The 22343-nt window shown below is 43.3% G+C and overlaps 1 non-coding gene across 1 annotated transcript; it reads right to left on the minus strand.

Annotated features, from left to right (window-relative positions):
- Positions 1–21377: 21377 nt before the first annotated feature.
- On the minus strand, positions 21378–21452 carry TRNAS-AGA (transfer RNA serine (anticodon AGA)). Its single transcript has one exon. It is a non-coding gene; the product is annotated as a tRNA-Ser (tRNA).
- Between the last annotated feature and the right edge of the window lie 891 nt (positions 21453–22343).

The following is a 22343-nucleotide window of genomic DNA, read 5'->3' on the forward strand; positions in this document are numbered from 1 at the left end:
GTGAACGTAATTGGCTGGCACATCTATACAGACTCTGTTTTGAGTTGGACAGTTGTGTATTTGTCGCTGCATTCTTAGGCCTTTGACGAATAGGAGAGGTCAAAAGGAAACACTAAATCAGTTCATACTGTACCCTACCTATTTGATTCTGCAGAAAGGGATTGATTGTTTGCCAGGAAAATGGAGGCCCAGTGCCTTATTATGTAAGGATTCTTTTTGTGATCCTTTTTTTTCTTCACTGGCTCGGACGCCGTCATGGCTGAAATGGGCCCCTCTACGTGCTGCGTGCGTGCAGCACAGGCGCGAATGAGGAAACTCGGATGAAATCGCGAAAGGAGTCGCGTAATACGGCCCCAAAGATCTATGTTCTTTTTTTTTATTATTTGTACCGGAACGCCAGCACTGCTACGTCAGTGTGACGTGACACTGACTTCGACGTATTTTGCCACATTTGGGCTGTCGCAGCGCAGTAACAGTGCTTCAAGCCTGCTAAGGTAAATCTTTCGCTCCTTTCGAATGCAACGTAGTCCATCATTGCCGATAAGCAAGAGTATGGAATATGGCCAGTGGAGATGCTGTGAAGGTCTGTGGCGTCACGGCGAGATTTTGCGGGAACTTCAAAGCGGTGTCGCCAGCCATCTTTCGTTTTTGCGACCTTTCAGGCCTACCGAGCTTCCTCTCTCTCGCTAAGAGCGCTGTTTTTGGTAATAAGCGTAGTTTAATACGGCTCAACAGATTTTTTTCTTTGGTGTCTCCTTTTAATGCACGCGTCACACGGAGCAATTTGTGCGTCGAGCGCGAACTCTGTGTATGTATTTTGCAACGCTCCGGTGCCTGTGTCTACCTTCCGGAGTTTGTGCGTTATTGGACAATGGAAGGCGCGGCTTCCCACTCCTTTCGAAGCGTTTGAATTAAAAGCGGAACACGAGAGAGCGTGAGCATAGAATAGAACGTACGCGAGTGCGCAAGTACCCTCTTCTTTACAAAGACAAAAAAAAAGTAGGGAAGTAGCGGGGCCCGGAAAAAGGGGAATACGGGACGCGGGGCGTTGCGCTAACGCCCAACGCAAACACGCCAATGAGCAGAGCACCCTACGATTTAGCGAACGAAAACAGCGGCAAAACGCGAGAGAGAGCAAGCTTAAATTAACGGTAAAGGAAAAAAAAACACAGAAGGTGTGGTGCCGCCTAAATTCCCCGAGGGAAGCGTTAGCGTTGGTTAGGGAAGCATAAATGAAAAGAGGGGAGAGTCCCGGTCGACCGCCGCAGCTCCAAAGCGCCGAAAACGATAATGTGGGGAGGGGATACAAGCGCGACTCGGCTGTAATCAAGGGCACCGGGAAGGGCCAGTCTTTCCGCCTATAGCCGACAGAGGGCGCGGGGTGCTAGCGCAGCTTAAAGCCCCTCAATCTCCCAAAGTAGCGCCATTCACTTCCCTCCTCCTCCGCTCGGCGCGGCCTCGACGGTGGCGCCGCTGGTGGTGGGCCTGCCGTAGCAGACGACGGCTAACACGCTACGGGAGGAAATCCGCGGAAAAGTTCGTTCGAGTCCTGCGGAGCAGTTTTTTCAATCTAGATCTTGCTTTGTCAGTCGGTAACTGGCCTTAAGAATGTCGTGTCGGATTTGCGGAAGAAATAGAGAAAAGCACCATTATTCAAGGCGTATTTAAGGCGTAAACGCGCGCGCGCACGTTGAAAGTTCGTGTTGCTGAAACACGACACAAGCACGCGGTGTGCTCAGACACGCGAGTAATTACCAGAGTTTCAGGTTTTGACAGCGCGAAAGTATGTGCACGTGGTTTCGTAGGGTTAATTTACGTACCTGCAGGATGCTTTTGTTCGGCCGTCGCGTGAGAGATTCCGACTGTCTGCGGTCAGCAATGCCTGGCAGCAGGGCCGTTTCTGTTCCGCGCCTTTTACAGATGTACGTAGCTCATGCACAGGTTGTGGTGGCCATGAGCAACGTTTTCACACATAGGCGGTATAGATAATTTTAACAACGTACCAACATATGAAATCGTTATTTATTTATTACAGTGCAAATGGTTAGAATTTGATAGAAAAGAAAGAAGGAACTTGATGGGACAACTGGAAAGAGGTTCAGAAAATAATTATCCCCCTCCCTCATTGGCACCAACAACACTTTTGTTGAAGTGCTAATTTTATCTCTGTATACTACGTGCGTCTGTATTCTTTTGCGTTGTAAGTTTTCACAAGGAAGCAGTGTTGCGTTAACTGGAACAGTCAAGGCACACAAGACAGAAGAAAAGTTGATTCTTGGGTTTTACATCCCAACACCACGATCTCATAAGGCACGCCATAATGGGGGCTCTGGATTAATTTTTTTTGCAGCTGGGGTTCTTTAACGCACCCCCAATGCACTGGACACGGGCCCGTTTTGACACGGGCGTCAAAAGAAGAGGTTGGAGGAGCCGTGTCACTTCACAAAGCCGCGCGTTCTTTGCCACTTGCTCGAAGTCAGCCCGCCCGATCTTGTGAATCCACACTTTTCTTCGTTTTGCGTTGCGCCCGGCGGATGGTAAAACAAAAAGCTTTTTGCCGTCACTGGGTCTGTTGTGGCAACCGTAGGCGCAGCAGCACAGCATCGCAATTAAGCACTCGGCCCTAACACATTGTATAAAACTACCGCGCTCCTTCAAACCGCCTGCCGTACTTCGTCGCGCAGGCCCAAAAATGGGGGTCGCAGGCCCAAGATTGGGGGTCGCAGCGCGCTGGAAAGAAAAGATATACAAAAGCGCGGCGCCTGCTCTGCGCCGGAAAGAAAAAAATATACAAAAGCGCGGGGCCCGCTTTCACGTGACACAGATTGGCCAATGGGGGAGCGGAGGAGGCTGGGGCGACAGGAGGAGTGGAGGAGGAAGCGCCTGGGTGAGCGGGGTGGCGGAAAGATCCAAGAATGGCGCTATTTTTGGAAAATTGAGGGGCTTTAGCGCAGCTTAAGGTCCCTGGACTTTAGCGCAGCTTAGCGCAGCAGCCCGCTCGCATCAGTTGTAGCGCTGCCAGTAGGATGGACCGCGAGCGAATGCGGACTTGGCGGACGCTGATAAAGCTCCAGAAGTTTTTTAAACTGTGGTCATTTCACGGCAGTTAAACTAGCTTTTTTTTCCCGACCGTCACGGAGATAGTTGAAAAAATTTCCCCGTGTTTGTTGAAGGTCGTAACTTGTTCGCCCCGTTTATTTTTCTTCCCAATATTTTTTGTAGCATTTTGTTGAAAAATTGTTGTTTTTGCCAGGCTGAGCCAGAACGTATCAATGAACAATTTTTTTCAAAGGTACATTGTATAATCCAGGCGTTCAAATGGTGTGTATGGGAAGCCAATGAAGTGATGTGACAGCCAAAATAACCAATGCTTCAAATGTTTGGACACTTCCAGCGCGTTTGGCGCTGGCAAAAGCCGGTAAAATTGCAAATTTAGAATTTTTTTCTGTGAACGCATGTAATCCAGTAGCCCGGTTGACATACTATAACCGAAAAACATTTGAAGCTTTGAAGGTTCAGCAGGTCGGCTGACAAAACAACAACAACAACAAAAAAAAAAGCAGTCCAACTTCTTGCAAAAACCGTGTTCAAGGTCAGAAAAGTAGCTTTGTGGTCAGCTTAAGAGGAAGCTTTAGCTCCGGTGCTCCTATCTAAATACATGTAAAAGGAGAATTCGTTTTTCTCGGCAACCGCTGCACCAAATTTGACGAGGTTTGTTGCATTTAAAAGAAAAACTTAAAATCTAGTGACTGTTGGTTTCGAATTTTCTATTTACGGCTTCAATTTTTTATTAAAGATTGGCAAAAACCGCCAATATTAAGAAAACGAAACTATCAAGTTTACAACTCCGTAACTCAGCAAGGAAAAATGATATCGCAATTCTGTGAATAGTGCCTAATAGCACATCTAAAGCGGACAAATTTGACATCTTACACATGAATCTAAAAAAAATTTATTAATATGTAATTACAACTATTGCAGAAGCCTTGTAAACAACGTAACAAATTCACGTAAAATGTAAAATGACATATTAAATTTGTCCGCTTTGAATGAGCTAATGGATGCCGTTCACAGAACCGTGATATCTGTTCTTGATGCTGAGCTATTAGTTCGTAAACTTCGTGCTTCTATTTTTTTCGAACTTCTGAATGTTTGAAAATCTTTTTAACAAAATTCAAGCCCTAAATCGAAATTCCGCTTCCAACAGTCACCAGAATTTAACTTTATCTTTCAGATGCAACAAATTTCATTAAAATCGGTCCAGGGGTCATCTAAAAAAAAAAACGTTTTGCGTTTTTACATGTATTTGAATAGGCCGCGGATTGAAAACTGGGGGGCTGTCCAGTTCCAAAATAGTAGCGGGGTTTCCGTAAACGACTTTGTAGCATTAGTTGAGTTCTACCTCTCTTCCACCTACATTTGTTTTAACGACAAATTGTTCCTGTGCGGCGCGCCCTTTCGAAAGATGGGATCCGCTCATACCGAGCGCCAGCGGGAGCTTATGTAGGAGAATGCGGTCAGAATCGGTGGCGGTGCTACTTAAGTTACTACGTAATTAGTAAGTCGTTGAAAATACCGCAAGTGAGGTGTCCCTTGGCTGTGACACTTGGCTGTGACACTCATTGACACTTTGAGAATTAGGATAGTACGCCCCGAGTTAGATAATTAATTAGAATTACATAATTAACTCTCAGTAACGAAAGAAATTACTGGCAGCTACTCCACTGTACTGGAAACCATGTGCACTGGGTTTTCTTCGAGTAATGCATTGCTGTTTTTTTTTAAATCTTGGTGCATGATAGTTAATTGGGACACCTGTAAATATTCATGACTTCTGCATGCAAGTAGCTATCTTTATGCGTAATAAATGTTGTAAATTATTAGAAGGGCTTTTTTCATGAGTCGTTAGCATTACTTACTGGAAAGAAAAGCAGTATTGAGACACATATCATTCACGTGCACTTCACACGTCGTGGCTAAAACACTGCCGACGGGGTCACTAAAGTCTGCATTTTTTTTCAGGGTCATAAAAGCGCGCAAAGGAATTTGAAGCGAGGTGAACATACAGCATCATAATCATTCTCTAGACATACACTATCCATACTTCTAGCAATAATTTTTAATTGGCTGCATCCCTCTCTTTCAAAAATATAAAAAATTTCGTCCTGTGCGTATATTTAAGCATATTGCGTATGTGCATGGCGTTTACAGTGGAGACTGAAAACAATGTTGAAGTGAGAAAATACGGATGAGGCAGCCGCCGCTAGTGCTTCTAATGCGTTTGTCTTCCTATAGTCAGGATTTGCAGAAATAAAGCGATAGTGTGAATTAAAAGCCGTGCACGTCCGCGCCAACAATGATGCAGTAAGCTATTAGCCACAATAAAACTTTAGTGAGAAGGTCGAGGCAAGTAAAAGAAACACCGTTTGATGTGGATGACAAAACTCTTGTAATGACATTTTAGGTGTGTGTGTGAAGGGGGGGGGGGGGGTCTCTGCCCTCTTCGGGTAATTCCGGGGGAGGCTCGGGCCCCCCGGAGCTCCCCCGCAATCGGCACCTATGGGAACGTATCATAATTTAATTGACGAAAACGCACTAATGAACTTCATAAATAATTACTTCACGGCACATATTGCACTTTACGAGTTATGGTCGGCGAGCTTGCATGGCATATCCATTTAGAATGAATTTTGAGGAAGGCGTGAGTTTCAACATGTGCGCCACATACTAGCGGTAAAAAGGCACTGTTGTTCCACAAAATTTTTGAAAGAAGACGCTCTTTTAAGAGGAAGCTTTAGCTCGGGTGCTCCTATCTAAATACATGTAAAAGGAGAATTCGTTTTTCTCGGCAACGACTGCACCAAATTTGACGGGGTTTGCTGCATTTAAAAGAAAAACTTAAAAACCTAGTGACTGTTGGTTTCGAATTTTCGATTTAGGTCGTCAAATATTTATAAACATTTGGGAAAAATCGCAAATTTTCAGAAAACGAAACTTTCAAGTTTACAACTCCGTAACTCAGCAGGAAAAAATGATATCGCAATTCTATGAATTGTACCTGATAGCACATCTAAAGCGGACAAAATTGATATGTTACACATGAACCTAAAAAAATGGGGTAATGTGTAATTACAACTTTTGCAGAACCCTTGCAAACAACGTAACAAATTCATGAAAGATGTAAACTGACATATCAAATTTGTCTGCTTTGAATGGTCTAGTGGATGCCGTTTACAGAATCGCGATATCTGTTCTTGATGCAGAGATATTAGCTTGTAAACTTCATGCTTCTATTTTTTTCAAACGTCTGAATTTTTGAAAATCCTTTTTACAAAATTCAAGCCCTAAATCGAAATTCCGCTTCCAACAGTCACTAGAATTTACCTTTCTCTCTCAAATGCAACAAATTTCATTAAATTCGGTCCAGGGGTTATCTCAGAAAAACGTTTTTGCGTTTTTACATGTATTTGAATAGGCCGCGTCGGAGTTGGGCCCGAGCTAAAGCTTCCTCTTAAGCATTCGAACACACAAAGGAATTGAATAAAGGGAAAATCAGACATCCACCCGTTCGTAGCAATTGCTACAAAGGAAACCCATACGGGTTCCTCGAAAGAAAAGCCTCATAGTTGAAGAAAAATTCGTCCTGGTCTGGGACACGAACCCGGGACCACCACCTTTCCGGGGCAGCCGCTCTACCATCTAAGAGCGGCTGCCCCGGAAAGGTGGTGGTCCCGGGTTCGTGTCCCAGACCAGGACGAATTTTTCTTCAACTATGAGGCTTTTCTTTCGAGGAACCCGTATGGGTTTCCTTTGTAGCAATTGCTACGAACGGGTGGATGTCTGATTTTCCCTTCATTCATTACTTCTCTCCACCGTGCGGGTTTCCGCAGAACTACTACGTCACAGAAAGGAATTAACCGGAACGCCCATGCATTTCATCGCACTCTTTGGCAATGAATATCTCGAAACTGCTGTCATCGTGAAAATCAGTCATAAGTGGATACGCTTCGCGATCTCACCGGCTTAAATGTGTAAGTTGCAGTATGTGCAGTGTAGTCAATTACAAGCAGCCCAGCGTTCCTGTTCATGCGGGATCAGCGTCCAGTGAGCGTATGATTATCATTGGCTTCGGCGTTCGCGGGCCTTCCAGAGAGAAACACTGGGGATGCCGCTTGCTTCTGATCTACAGGGCCGCAACTCATCTTCGCACATCCAATCGGCCTTCCCAGGGGGTCTGTGAGGATGGCGTCGAGACCTTGGCCTCCTATGCATGCCAAGGGGCACCGTTTTTACACATAAAATGTGTTGTTGTTGTTGTTGTTGTTGTTGTTGTTGTTGTTGTTGTTGTTGTTGTTGTAGCCTGTGGCACGTGTGCCTGAGAACTCCACTACAATGCTTCGTTGTCCTCGATATATGAGTTGCACGGATTGGCGTACAGCTTCGAAGTTTTTTCTGTTTTATTATTTTCTTAACAAAAAGTAAAAATATCCGGGTCTATTTACGTTATTAACGTAAATTGACCCGGGTGTATTTAGTTTTTGTTGTCGAAAATTGCTCTCTCTCTCACTTCGTCCTCTGTCACCTTTCTTTGGCCCGGGACACTTCAGGTTAAGGTGTGTACAAGCAGGTGAGACAATGGTGAAGCAAGAGGCCATTCCTTTTTTCCTTCTCACGGGTAACAACAAGAACGTTCACCCGTTTCGCGTCTTTTCTAGTATCGTGCAGGACGGGTCCTGCGATGCTCTAGGCTTTCTGGTAGGCAAAAAGTATGTCTTGTAGTCACAGTGGTTGCAATGAGTGATTTTACTAAATTTGCCTTCCTGTATAATTGCGCACGGTAGCAGTTACTCATAATTTTTCTTCAGGCCGTTCCTACCGCTTTAATAGAAAAAACAAACATGAAATTTAAATTTATTTGAAACAATCAACCTGGATAGCGATGGCAAGCCGCCGCCGTGGCATCGAAAGCGCTGCACCGAATTAAGTACGCGGCGAAGCACAAGCAAAAAAGAAGATGCGGCACATGGGAGTTCACCCACCCTCGCCGATTCTATCGCGCTGGGCCAATCCAGTTAGCGCTAACGAGATTGCGACGAATTATACCAGGTGGCGCTCCGTATTGAGGAGGCTAGTGAGGCTGCGAGCTGGAGGCGTGTGGCGACCCCTGTGGGCAAACAGACGTGTTAACGAGGCCGGCGATAAGCGGTTAGCGCGGGTCGACGCGCTCGCAAAATGGATGTGAATGCGAGGAAACAAAAAAACTGGCTGCCGACCCAGACGAGCTTGTGGAGAGACCATCCACCCTAGTGGTGAGTGATCTAAGCGAGCGACTAGCACTTTCCTCTAGAGAACCCCAGAGTACTCATAAGCTTACCGGCTTCCATTCTTTTTCGAGAAAATCTATGCCTATTCGTTTATATTTCGCATAAATCGGCATCAGCGCATGCGTGGGGTGTGATATATACGAACAATCAGTACGATCCAGAGAACTTATTTTACCTGGATGAGACGATATTCCCTTGGGCTAGCCTTACAATTTTTTTCATTTTGTCAAAAAAATTAATCTGTGCATAGCCACCCGTTTATTTATCGAGTAATTCGGCGTTAGCGCATGCGTGATAGATGCGCAGAACGAACGCTTTCGAGGCAACTTATTTTCCCTCTCCGAAATGAATATTTTCATGGGCAACAGGATTACTGTGTTTTCAATTTTTTCGAGAATCTATTCTCAGCCTAGTCGTTTATTTATCGCGTGATTCGGCGTTAGCGGATGCGTGGGGAGTGATACATGCGCAGAACGAACGCTTTAGAGGCAACTTAATTTTTCTCGCGAAAATAATTATTTTCATGGGCTATAGGCTTACTGTTTTTTCAATTTTTTCGAGAAAATTATTCTTGGCCTAGTCGTTTATTTATCGCGTGATTCGGCGTTAGCGGATGCGTGGGGAGTGATACATGCGCAGAACGAACGCTTTAGAGCAACTTAATTTTTCTCGCGAAAATGATTATTTTCATGGGCTATAGGCTCACTGTTTTTTCAATTTTTTCGAGAAAATTATTGTTGGCCTAGTCGTTTATTTATCGGGTGTTTCGGCGTTAGCGGATGCGTGGGGAGTGATACATGCGCAGAACGAACGCTTTAGAGGCAACTTAATTTTTCTCGCGAAAATAATTATTTTAATGGGCTATAGGCTTACTGTTTTTTCAATTTTTTCGAGAAAATTATTCTTGGCCTAGTCGTTTATTTATCGGGTGTTTCGGCGTTAGCGGATGCGTGGGGAGTGATACATGCGCAGAACGAACGCTTTAGAGGCAACTTAATTTTTCTCGCGAAAATAATTATTTTCATGGGCTATAGGCTTGCTGTTTTTTCAATTTTCACGAGAAAATTATTCTTGGCCTAGTCGTTTATTTATCGCGTGATTCGGCGTTAGCGGATGCGTGGGGAGTGATACATGCGCAGAACGAACCCTTTAGAGGCAACTTAATTTTTCTCGCGAAAATAATTATTTTCATGGGCTATAGGCTTGCTGTTTTTTCAATTTTCACGAGAAAATTATTCTTGGCCTAGTCGTTTATTTATCGCGTGATTCGGCGTTAGCGGATGCGTGGGGAGTGATACATGCGCAGAACGAACGCATTAGAGGCAACTTAATTTTTCTCGCGAAAATAATTATTTTCATGGGCTATAGGCTTACTGTTTTTTCAATTTTTTCGAGAAAATTATTCTTGGCCTAGTCGTTTATTTATCGCGTGATTCGGCGTTAGCGGATGCGTGGGGAGTGATACATGCGCAGAACGAACGCTTTAGAGCAACTTAATTTTTCTCGCGAAAATGATTATTTTCATGGGCTATAGGCTCACTGTTTTTTCAATTTTTTCGAGAAAATTATTGTTGGCCTAGTCGTTTATTTATCGGGTGTTTCGGCGTTAGCGGATGCGTGGGGAGTGATACATGCGCAGAACGAACGCTTTAGAGGCAACTTAATTTTTCTCGCGAAAATAATTATTTTCATGGGCTATAGGCTTACTGTTTTTTCAATTTTCCCGAGAAAATTATTCTTGGCCTAGTCGTTTATTTATCGCGTGATTCGGCGTTAGCGGATGCGTGGGGAGTGATACATGCGCAGAACGAACGCATTAGAGGCAACTTAATTTTTCTCTCGAAAATAATTATTTTCATGGGCTATAGGCTTACTGTTTTTTCAATTTTTTCGAGAAAATTATTCTTGGCCTAGTCGTTTATTTATCGCGTGATTCGGCGTTAGCGGATGCGTGGGGAGTGATACATGCGCAGAACGAACGCTTTAGAGCAACTTAATTTTTCTCGCGAAAATAATTATTTTAATGGGCTATAGGCTTACTGTTTTTTCAATTTTTTCGAGAAAATTATTCTTGGCCTAGTCGTTTATTTATCGCGTGATTCGGCGTTAGCGGATGCGTGGGGAGTGATACATGCGCAGAACGAACGCTTTAGAGGCAACTTAATTTTTCTCGCGAAAATAATTATTTTCATGGGCTATAGGCTTACTGTTTTTTCAATTTTTTCGAGAAAATTATTCTTGGCCTAGTCGTTTATTTATCGCGTGATTCGGCGTTAGCGGATGCGTGGGGAGTGATACATGCGCAGAACGAACGCTTTAGAGCAACTTAATTTTTCTCGCGAAAATGAATATTTTCATGGGCTATAGGCTTACTGTTTTTTCAATTTTCCCGAGAAAAGTATTCTTGGCCTACTCGTTTATTTATCGCGTGATTCGGCGTTAGCGGATGCGTGGGCAGTGATACATGCGCAGAACGAACGCTTTAGAGGCAACTTAATTTTTCTCGCGAAAATAATTATTTTCATGGGCTATAGGCTTACTGTTTTTTCAATTTTTTCGAGAAAATTATTCTTGGCCTAGTCGTTTATTTATCGCGTGATTCGGCGTTAGCGGATGCGTGGGGAGTGATACATGCGCAGAACGAACGTTTTAGAGCAACTTAATTTTTCTCGCGAAAATGAATATTTTCATGGGCTATAGGCTTACTGTTTTTTCAATTTTCCCGAGAAAAGTATTCTTGGCCTAGTCGTTTATTTATCGCGTGATTCGGCGTTAGCGGATGCGTGGGGAGTGATACATGCGCAGAACGAACGCTTTAGAGGCAACTTAATTTTTCTCGCGAAAATAATTATTTTCATGGGCTATAGGCTTACTGTTTTTTCAATTTTTTCGAGAAAATTATTCTTGGCCTAGTCGTTTATTTATCGCGTGATTCGGCGTTAGCGGATGCGTGGGGAGTGATACATGCGCAGAACGAACGCTTTAGAGGCAACTTAATTTTTCTCGCGAAAATAATTATTTTAATGGGCTATAGGCTTACTGTTTTTTCAATTTTCCCGAGAAAATTATTCTTGGCCTAGTCGTTTATTTATCGCGTGATTCGGCGTTAGCGGATGCGTGGGGAGTGATACATGCGCAGAACGAACGCTTTAGAGGCAACTTAATTTTTCTCGCGAAAATAATTATTTTCATGGGCTATAGGCTTGCTGTTTTTTCAATTTTCCCGAGAAAAGTATTCTTGGCCTAGTCGTTTATTTATCGCGTGATTCGGCGTTAGCGGATGCGTGGGGAGTGATACATGCGCAGAACGAACGCTTTAGAGGCAACTTAATTTTTCTCGCGAAAATAATTATTTTCATGGGCCATAGGCTTACTGTTTTTTCAATTTTTTCGAGAAAATTATTCTTGGCCTAGTCGTTTATTTATCGCGTGATTCGGCGTTAGCGGATGCGTGGGGAGTGATACATGCGCAGAACGAACGCTTTAGAGCAACTTAATTTTTCTCGCGAAAATAATTATTTTAATGGGCTATAGGCTTACTGTTTTTTCAATTTTTTCGAGAAAATTATTCTTGGCCTAGTCGTTTATTTATCGCGTGATTCGGCGTTAGCGGATGCGTGGGGAGTGATACATGCGCAGAACGAACGCTTTAGAGGCAACTTAATTTTTCTCGCGAAAATAATTATTTTCATGGGCTATAGGCTTACTGTTTTTTCAATTTTTTCGAGAAAATTATTCTTGGCCTAGTCGTTTATTTATCGCGTGATTCGGCGTTAGCGGATGCGTGGGGAGTGATACATGCGCAGAACGAACGCTTTAGAGGCAACTTAATTTTTCTCGCGAAAATAATTATTTTCATGGGCCATAGGCTTACTGTTTTTTCAATTTTTTCGAGAAAATTATTCTTGGCCTAGTCGTTTATTTATCGCGTGATTCGGCGTTAGCGGATGCGTGGGGAGTGATACATGCGCAGAACGAACGCTTTAGAGGCAACTTAATTTTTCTCGCGAAAATAATTATTTTCATGGGCTATAGGCTTACTGTTTTTTCAATTTTCCCGAGAAAATTATTCTTGGCCTAGTCGTTTATTTATCGCGTGATTCGGCGTTAGCGGATGCGTGGGGAGTGATACATGCGCAGAACGAACCCTTTAGAGGCAACTTAATTTTTCTCGCGAAAATAATTATTTTCATGGGCTATAGGCTTACTGTTTTTTCAATTTTCCCGAGAAAATTATTCTTGGCCTAGTCGTTTATGTATCGCGTGATTCGGCGTTAGCGGATGCGTGGGGAGTGATACATGCGCAGAACGAACGCATTAGAGGCAACTTAATTTTTCTCTCGAAAATAATTATTTTCATGGGCTATAGGCTTACTGTTTTTTCAATTTTTTCGAGAAAATTATTCTTGGCCTAGTCGTTTATTTATCGCGTGATTCGGCGTTAGCGGATGCGTGGGGAGTGATACATGCGCAGAACGAACGCTTTAGAGCAACTTAATTTTTCTCGCGAAAATAATTATTTTAATGGGCTATAGGCTTACTGTTTTTTCAATTTTTTCGAGAAAATTATTCTTGGCCTAGTCGTTTATTTATCGCGTGATTCGGCGTTAGCGGATGCGTGGGGAGTGATACATGCGCAGAACGAACGCTTTAGAGGCAACTTAATTTTTCTCGCGAAAATAATTATTTTCATGGGCTATAGGCTTACTGTTTTTTCAATTTTTTCGAGAAAATTATTCTTGGCCTAGTCGTTTATTTATCGCGTGATTCGGCGTTAGCGGATGCGTGGGCAGTGATACATGCGCAGAACGAACGCTTTAGAGGCAACTTAATTTTTCTCGCGAAAATAATTATTTTCATGGGCTATAGGCTTACTGTTTTTTCAATTTTTTCGAGAAAACTATTCTTGGCCTAGTCGTTTATTTATCGCGTGATTCGGCGTTAGCGGATGCGTGGGGAGTGATACATGCGCAGAACGAACGTTTTAGAGCAACTTAATTTTTCTCGCGAAAATGAATATTTTCATGGGCTATAGGCTTACTGTTTTTTCAATTTTCCCGAGAAAAGTATTCTTGGCCTAGTCGTTTATTTATCGCGTGATTCGGCGTTAGCGGATGCGTGGGGAGTGATACATGCGCAGAACGAACGCTTTAGAGGCAACTTAATTTTTCTCGCGAAAATAATTATTTTCATGGGCTATAGGCTTACTGTTTTTTCAATTTTTTCGAGAAAATTATTCTTGGCCTAGTCGTTTATTTATCGCGTGATTCGGCGTTAGCGGATGCGTGGGGAGTGATACATGCGCAGAACGAACGCTTTAGAGGCAACTTAATTTTTCTCGCGAAAATAATTATTTTAATGGGCTATAGGCTTACTTTTTTTTCAATTTTCCCGAGAAAATTATTCTTGGCCTAGTCGTTTATTTATCGCGTGATTCGGCGTTAGCGGATGCGTGGGGAGTGATACATGCGCAGAACGAACGCTTTAGAGGCAACTTAATTTTTCTCGCGAAAATAATTATTTTCATGGGCTATAGGCTTGCTGTTTTTTCAATTTTCCCGAGAAAAGTATTCTTGGCCTAGTCGTTTATTTATCGCGTGATTCGGCGTTAGCGGATGCGTGGGGAGTGATACATGCGCAGAACGAACGCTTTAGAGGCAACTTAATTTTTCTCGCGAAAATAATTATTTTCATGGGCTATAGGCTTACTGTTTTTTCAATTTTTTCGAGAAAATTATTCTTGGCCTAGTCGTTTATTTATCGCGTGATTCGGCGTTAGCGGATGCGTGGGGAGTGATACATGCGCAGAACGAACGCTTTAGAGGCAACTTAATTTTTCTCGCGAAAATAATTATTTTCATGGGCTATAGGCTTACTGTTTTTTCAATTTTTTCGAGAAAATTATTCTTGGCCTAGTCGTTTATTTATCGCGTGATTCGGCGTTAGCGGATGCGTGGGGAGTGATACATGCGCAGAACGAACGCTTTAGAGGCACCTTAATTTTTCTCGCGAAAATAATTATTTTCATGGGCTATAGGCTTACTGTTTTTTCAATTTTCCCGAGAAAATTATTCTTGGCCTAGTCGTTTATTTATCGCGTGATTCGGCGTTAGCGGATGCGTGGGGAGTGATACATGCGCAGAACGAACCCTTTAGAGGCAACTTAATTTTTCTCGCGAAAATAATTATTTTCATGGGCTATAGGCTTACTGTTTTTTCAATTTTCCCGAGAAAATTATTCTTGGCCTAGTCGTTTATTTATCGCGTGATTCGGCGTTAGCGGATGCGTGGGGAGTGATACATGCGCAGAACGAACGCTTTAGAGGCAACTTAATTTTTCTCGCGAAAATAATTATTTTCATGGGCTATAGGCTTACTGTTTTTTCAATTTTTTCGAGAAAATTATTCTTGGCCTAGTCGTTTATTTATCGCGTGATTCGGCGTTAGCGGATGCGTGGGGAGTGATACATGCGCAGAACGAACGCTTTAGAGGCAACTTAATTTTTCTCGCGAAAATAATTATTTTCATGGGCTATAGGCTTACTGTTTTTTCAATTTTCCCGAGAAAATTATTCTTGGCCTAGTCGTTTATTTATCGCGTGATTCGGCGTTAGCGGATGCGTGGGGAGTGATACATGCGCAGAACGAACCCTTTAGAGGCAACTTAATTTTTCTCGCGAAAATAATTATTTTCATGGGCTATAGGCTTACTGTTTTTTCAATTTTCCCGAGAAAATTATTCTTGGCCTAGTCGTTTATTTATCGCGTGATTCGGCGTTAGCGGATGCGTGGGGAGTGATACATGCTCAGAACGAACGCATTAGAGGCAACTTAATTTTTCTCTCGAAAATAATTATTTTCATGGGCTATAGGCTTACTGTTTTTTCAATTTTTTCGAGAAAATTATTCTTGGCCTAGTCGTTTATTTATCGCGTGATTCGGCGTTAGCGGATGCGTGGGGAGTGATACATGCGCAGAACGAACGCTTTAGAGCAACTTAATTTTTCTCGCGAAAATAATTATTTTAATGGGCTATAGGCTTACTGTTTTTTCAATTTTTTCGAGAAAATTATTCTTGGCCTAGTCGTTTATTTATCGCGTGATTCGGCGTTAGCGGATGCGTGGGGAGTGATACATGCGCAGAACGAACGCTTTAGAGGCAACTTAATTTTTCTCGCGAAAATAATTATTTTCATGGGCTATAGGCTTACTGTTTTTTCAATTTTTTCGAGAAAATTATTCTTGGCCTAGTCGTTTATTTATCGCGTGATTCGGCGTTAGCGGATGCGTGGGGAGTGATACATGCGCAGAACGAACGCTTTAGAGCAACTTAATTTTTCTCGCGAAAATGAATATTTTCATGGGCTATAGGCTTACTGTTTTTTCAATTTTCCCGAGAAAAGTATTCTTGGCCTAGTCGTTTATTTATCGCGTGATTCGGCGTTAGCGGATGCGTGGGCAGTGATACATGCGCAGAACGAACGCTTTAGAGGCAACTTAATTTTTCTCGCGAAAATAATTATTTTCATGGGCTATAGGCTTACTGTTTTTTCAATTTTTTCGAGAAAATTATTCTTGGCCTAGTCGTTTATTTATCGCGTGATTCGGCGTTAGCGGATGCGTGGGGAGTGATACATGCGCAGAACGAACGTTTTAGAGCAACTTAATTTTTCTCGCGAAAATGAATATTTTCATGGGCTATAGGCTTACTGTTTTTTCAATTTTCCCGAGAAAAGTATTCTTGGCCTAGTCGTTTATTTATCGCGTGATTCGGCGTTAGCGGATGCGTGGGGAGTGATACATGCGCAGAACGAACGCTTTAGAGGCAACTTAATTTTTCTCGCGAAAATAATTATTTTCATGGGCTATAGGCTTACTGTTTTTTCAATTTTTTCGAGAAAATTATTCTTGGCCTAGTCGTTTATTTATCGCGTGATTCGGCGTTAGCGGATGCGTGGGGAGTGATACATGCGCAGAACGAACGCTTTAGAGGCAACTTAATTTTTCTCGCGAAAATAATTATTTTAATGGGCTATAGGCTTACTGTTTTTTCAATTTTCCCGAGAAAATTATTCTTGGCCTAGTCGTTTATTTATCGCGTGATTCGGCGTTAGCGGATACGTGGGGAGTGATACATGCGCAGAACGAACGCTTTAGAGGCAACTTAATTTTTCTCGCGAAAATAATTATTTTCATGGGCTATAGGCTTGCTGTTTTTTCAATTTTCCCGAGAAAAGTATTCTTGGCCTAGTCGTTTATTTATTGCGTGATTCGGCGTTATCGGATGCGTGGGGAGTGATACATGCGCAGAACGAACGCTTTAGAGGCAACTTAATTTTTCTCGCGAAAATAATTATTTTCATGGGCTATAGGCTTACTGTTTTTTCAATTTTCCCGAGAAAATTATTCTTGGCCTAGTCGTTTATTTATCGGGTGTTTCGGCGTTAGCGGATGCGTGGGGAGTGATACATGCGCAGAACGAACGCTTTAGAGGCAACTTAATTTTTCTCGCGAAAATAATTATTTTCATGGGCTATAGGCTTACTGTTTTTTCAATTTTTTCGAGAAAATTATTCTTGGCCTAGTCGTTTATTTATCGCGTGATTCGGCGTTAGCGGATGCGTGGGGAGTGATACATGCGCAGAACGAACGCTTTAGAGCAACTTAATTTTTCTCGCGAAAATGATTATTTTCATGGGCTATAGGCTCACTGTTTTTTCAATTTTTTCGAGAAAATTATTGTTGGCCTAGTCGTTTATTTATCGGGTGTTTCGGCGTTAGCGGATGCGTGGGGAGTGATACATGCGCAGAACGAACGCTTTAGAGGCAACTTAATTTTTCTCGCGAAAATAATTATTTTAATGGGCTATAGGCTTACTGTTTTTTCAATTTTTTCGAGAAAATTATTCTTGGCCTAGTCGTTTATTTATCGCGTGATTCGGCGTTAGCGGATGCGTGGGGAGTGATACATGCGCAGAACGAACGCTTTAGAGGCAACTTAATTTTTCTCGCGAAAATAATTATTTTCATGGGCTATAGGCTTACTGTTTTTTCAATTTTCCCGAGAAAATTATTCTTGGCCTAGTCGTTTATTTATCGCGTGATTCGGCGTTAGCGGATGCGTGGGGAGTGATACATGCGCAGAACGAACCCTTTAGAGGCAACTTAATTTTTCTCGCGAAAATAATTATTTTCATGGGCTATAGGCTTGCTGTTTTTTCAATTTTCCCGAGAAAATTATTCTTGGCCTAGTCGTTTATTTATCGCGTGATTCGGCGTTAGCGGATGCGTGGGGAGTGATACATGCGCAGAACGAACGCATTAGAGGCAACTTAATTTTTCTCTCGAAAATAATTATTTTCATGGGCTATAGGCTTACTGTTTTTTCAATTTTTTCGAGAAAATTATTCTTGGCCTAGTCGTTTATTTATCGCGTGATTCGGCGTTAGCGGATGCGTGGGGAGTGATACATGCGCAGAACGAACGCTTTAGAGGCAACTTAATTTTTCTCGCGAAAATAATTATTTTCATGGGCTATAGGCTTACTGTTTTTTCAATTTTTTCGAGAAAATTATTCTTGGCCTAGTCGTTTATTTATCGCGTGATTCGGCGTTAGCGGATGCGTGGGGAGTGATACATGCGCAGAACGAACGCTTTAGAGCAACTTAATTTTTCTCGCGAAAATGAATATTTTCATGGGCTATAGGCTTACTGTTTTTTCAATTTTCCCGAGAAAAGTATTCTTGGCCTAGTCGTTTATTTATCGCGTGATTCGGCGTTAGCGGATGCGTGGGCAGTGATACATGCGCAGAACGAACGCTTTAGAGGCAACTTAATTTTTCTCGCGAAAATAATTATTTTCATGGGCTATAGGCTTACTGTTTTTTCAATTTTTTCGAGAAAATTATTCTTGGCCTAGTCGTTTATTTATCGCGTGATTCGGCGTTAGCGGATGCGTGGGGAGTGATACATGCGCAGAACGAACGCTTTAGAGGCAACTTAATTTTTCTCGCGAAAATAATTATTTTCATGGGCTATAGGCTTACTGTTTTTTCAATTTTCCCGAGAAAATTATTCTTGGCCTAGTCGTTTATTTATCGGGTGTTTCGGCGTTAGCGGATGCGTGGGGAGTGATACATGCGCAGAACGAACGCTTTAGAGGCAACTTAATTTTTCTCGCGAAAATAATTATTTTCATGGGCTATAGGCTTACTGTTTTTTCAATTTTCCCGAGAAAATTATTCTTGGCCTAGTCGTTTATTTATCGGGTGTTTCGGCGTGGGGAGTGATACATGCGCAGAACGAACGCTTTAGAGGCAACTTAATTTTTCTCGCGAAAATAATTATTTTCATGGGCTATAGGCTTACTGTTTTTTCAATTTTCCCGAGAAAATTATTCTTGGCCTAGTCGTTTATTTATCGGGTGTTTCGGCGTTAGCGGATGCGTGGGGAGTGATACATGCGCAGAACGAACGCTTTAGAGGCAACTTAATTTTTCTCGCGAAAATAATTATTTTCATGGGCTATAGGCTTAATGTTTTTTCAATTTTTTCGAGAAAATTATTCTTGGCCTAGTCGTTTATTTATCGCGTGATTCGGCGTTAGCGGATGCGTGGGGAGTGATACATGCGCAGAACGAACGCTTTAGAGCAACTTAATTTTTCTCGCGAAAATGATTATTTTCATGGGCTATAGGCTCACTGTTTTTTCAATTTTTTCGAGAAAATTATTGTTGGCCTAGTCGTTTATTTATCGCGTGATTCGGCGTTATCGGATGCGTGGGGAGCGATACATGCGCAGAACGAACGCTTTAGAGGCAACTTAATTTTTCTCGCGAAAATAATTATTTTCATGGGCTATAGGCTTACTGTTTTTTCAATTTTCCCGAGAAAAGTATTCTTGGCCTAGTCGTTTATTTATCGCGTGATTCGGCGTTATCGGATGCGTGGGGAGTGATACATGCGCAGAACGAACGCTTTAGAGGCAACTTAATTTTTCTCGCGAAAATAATTATTTTCATGGGCTATAGGCTTACTGTTTTTTCAATTTTCCCGAGAAAAGTATTCTTGGCCTAGTCGTTTATTTATCGCGTGATTCGGCGTTATCGGATGCGTGGGGAGCGATACATGCGCAGAACGAACGCTTTAGAGGCAACTTAATTTTTCTCGCGAAAATGAATATTTTCATGGGCTTACTGTTTTTCAATTTTTTCGAGAAAATTATGCTCAGCCTAGTCGTTTATATATCACGTAAATCGGCGTCAGCGCATGCGTGGGTTGTAATATGTATGAACAAGCAGTACGTTCCGGAGAACTGATTTTACCTGGCGGAGGCGATATTTTCTTGAACTTACCGTTCTTTCATATTTTGGAGAATATATAGTCTTCGTCTTGTCGTTTTTTTCTGGTAAATTTGCGACTGGATGGTCTGATCTGCCAATCGTTGGAGACAAGATTTACCTAGGAACTATGTCGCAGTTGTATAGGTATATGTTGTCATTTATTGATTGATCGCGTGTTGGTCATACAACCAAGCCTCAAATTGCGTATACGTGCGTGTTGGAGATCGCCTGTTTTTTTTTTTTGTCTTCTCTGAATACATTCTCTGTGGCGGGGCTGGAGACCCGCAAGTCAGGCACGGCCCGTCACGTCATCGCTTGGTTCCCGGCTCACATGGGCCGGAACGTCTCCCCCGGCTCCATCAACCCGAATGAGCTGGCCCACGACCAGGCGCGAGGTCTCATCAACCGTGCCGGTCCCAGGGGCCCGGCTTCGCAGGGTATCGGCCGATCCATGGACCCGCTGCTTACTTTCCACGAGATCACTGCTCGCTACCAGCTGGGACGCAGGCAGTTTCCGGCTCCTCGCCCGAAGCTAGGCCGTCCCCAGGCCTCGGGGCCGAGAATGCTGCAGACGGGCTCCTTTCCGTCTCGCTCAAGGCTGAGCCACTACACTCCGGGTGGGATCCCCGCTGCCCCTACTGCGGCGAGGAACGGTCCACCTTGAATCACACGCTATGGCAATGTTCTGCGTTGTGCCATTCGCCATTCAACAGGGAAGAAGACTGGGATGAAGCCGTCAAGAGCGACGACCTTCAAGTCCAGCTTTGGGCTGTCCAGAGGGCCTGCGACAGGGCTGAAGATCATGGTCTCCCGCCCCCTTCGCGGGTGCGGCCCGCCACTACGACAACGTAGTTCCTTAGGACCAAATAAAGTTTTTTTTTCTGTCTGTCTGAAGGCGTTTGCGCTACGGGAACAGTATAAGGAAATCGGAAGCCCTAGGATCGAGTCTCACGCATGCAGAAGCCTTCAACCTTCTCCCGAGGTTCTGCAAAGACCTCACTTGTAGGAACAGTTTGTTTTTTTTTCGTGAGAAAATTCTGCAGACCAAAGTTGGAAGCTCTGAGAGCGACAGCCAGTTATTTATTAATATCGTATGGATGGTGATCCTCACTGTTGAAGGATGATCGTCGAAAAATATAACATGGGGAGGATCGCGTTTTTAACATAGCTTCGTTAATTGTAATTCCATCGAATGCGTTTGGTCTTCCGTCTTGTTCCAGCACTCTTATTTATTGATTTTCTTTTTTTATTGAACAAGCCTGAACCGGGGTGAGAGAGGAACATGCATGCCGCAGCGTGCCTTCGTATAAGGCAGATAATGTTTCCCACTAGAGAAGCACGTTTCAGTCTGTTCGTGAAATTTTGATCCTCATTTTCAAACGAAATTCGTACCAAAGGCAACTGCGCCACCAAAACCGTAGTGATCAGCATTACCGCCAGGTAGTGCGTAGTTGCAACGTGCGCTGCGGTGCACAGGAGTCTAATATACCATCATCGAGTTCAAAAAATTTTCGCGGCATTCAGAGGCAAGAAATTAAATACCACATGGTAATGAAGAAAAAACAATGTACGTGGTTTTGCTAACGCAAGCTATTCATTTAAACGGGACTTGAATAAAGGGAAAATCAGACATCCACTCGTTCGTAGCAATTGCCACAAGGGAAACCCATACGGGTTCCTCGAAAGAAAAGCCTCATAGTTGAAGAAAAATTCGTCCTGGTCCGGGACTCGAACCCGGGACCACCGCCTTTCTGGGGCAGCCGCTCTACCATCTGAGCTAACCAGGCGGCTCGCAGATGGCAGGGCGCAGTCGAATTTGTCGACAACACGAAGCAAAGGCAAGAGTTTGACGTAGTAGTTCTGCGGAAACCCGCAAGGTGGAGAGAAGTAATGAATAAAGGGAAAATCAGGCATACACCCGTTCGTAGCAATTGCTACACAGGAAACCCATACGGGTTCCTCGAAAGAAAAACCTCATAGTTGAAGAAAAATTCGTCCTTTTGTCTGATGTCTGATTTTCCCTTTATTCACAAAAAAGGCTGCTATTTATCATGTACGAAATGTAGCAAAAGCTACGGCGAGCCGGCAGTTATGACAAACTCCATCATGCGGGCGAACTGAAGGCAGTGACAGTGACAAGAACTTTATTAGTGTGTCCTGAGGAACTTAAATGGGGCGAACCGAAGGCTCCCCGATTAAGTTTGTGGCTCCGCCCACGACGGGACAGTGAGGTGGTGACTCCGCGACGTCGCGGGCCCTCTGGACGGCCTGTAGTTGGTTCGTGAAATCCGAGCTCTTCAGCAAGGCGTCCCACTTGGACTTGTATTAAGGTCGGAGCCCGCGTTGTGCGGGCACAGCCAGAGCATGCGGTCAAAGGAGCAACTTGCGTGACCGCATTTGGAGCACGACTGCGGGAAGTTGGGGTCTGTCCAACTGAGCGCTCGGGAGGTGAGGTAGGATCTCGTTTGTGAAAGCCTGAAAGTAACGGCCTGAGCCCTGTTCAGTTTCGGGCTGGGAGGAGGGAATTTCCTCCTGCTGTGTCTGTAATGCGACGTAATTTCGTGAAAGGGGGTAAGATGATCTTTGAAGGGGCAATCCTGTGGGAGAGCACTTACCTTTTTTTTTTACAGCGAGAGCTCTATATGACTAACCTTCCGTAGTTTATTCGGCGTCCGGCA

Source organism: Dermacentor albipictus, chromosome 10 (genome assembly GCF_038994185.2).
Source record: "Dermacentor albipictus isolate Rhodes 1998 colony chromosome 10, USDA_Dalb.pri_finalv2, whole genome shotgun sequence".
In the NCBI taxonomy this organism is placed as follows: Eukaryota; Metazoa; Arthropoda; class Arachnida; order Ixodida; family Ixodidae; genus Dermacentor; species Dermacentor albipictus.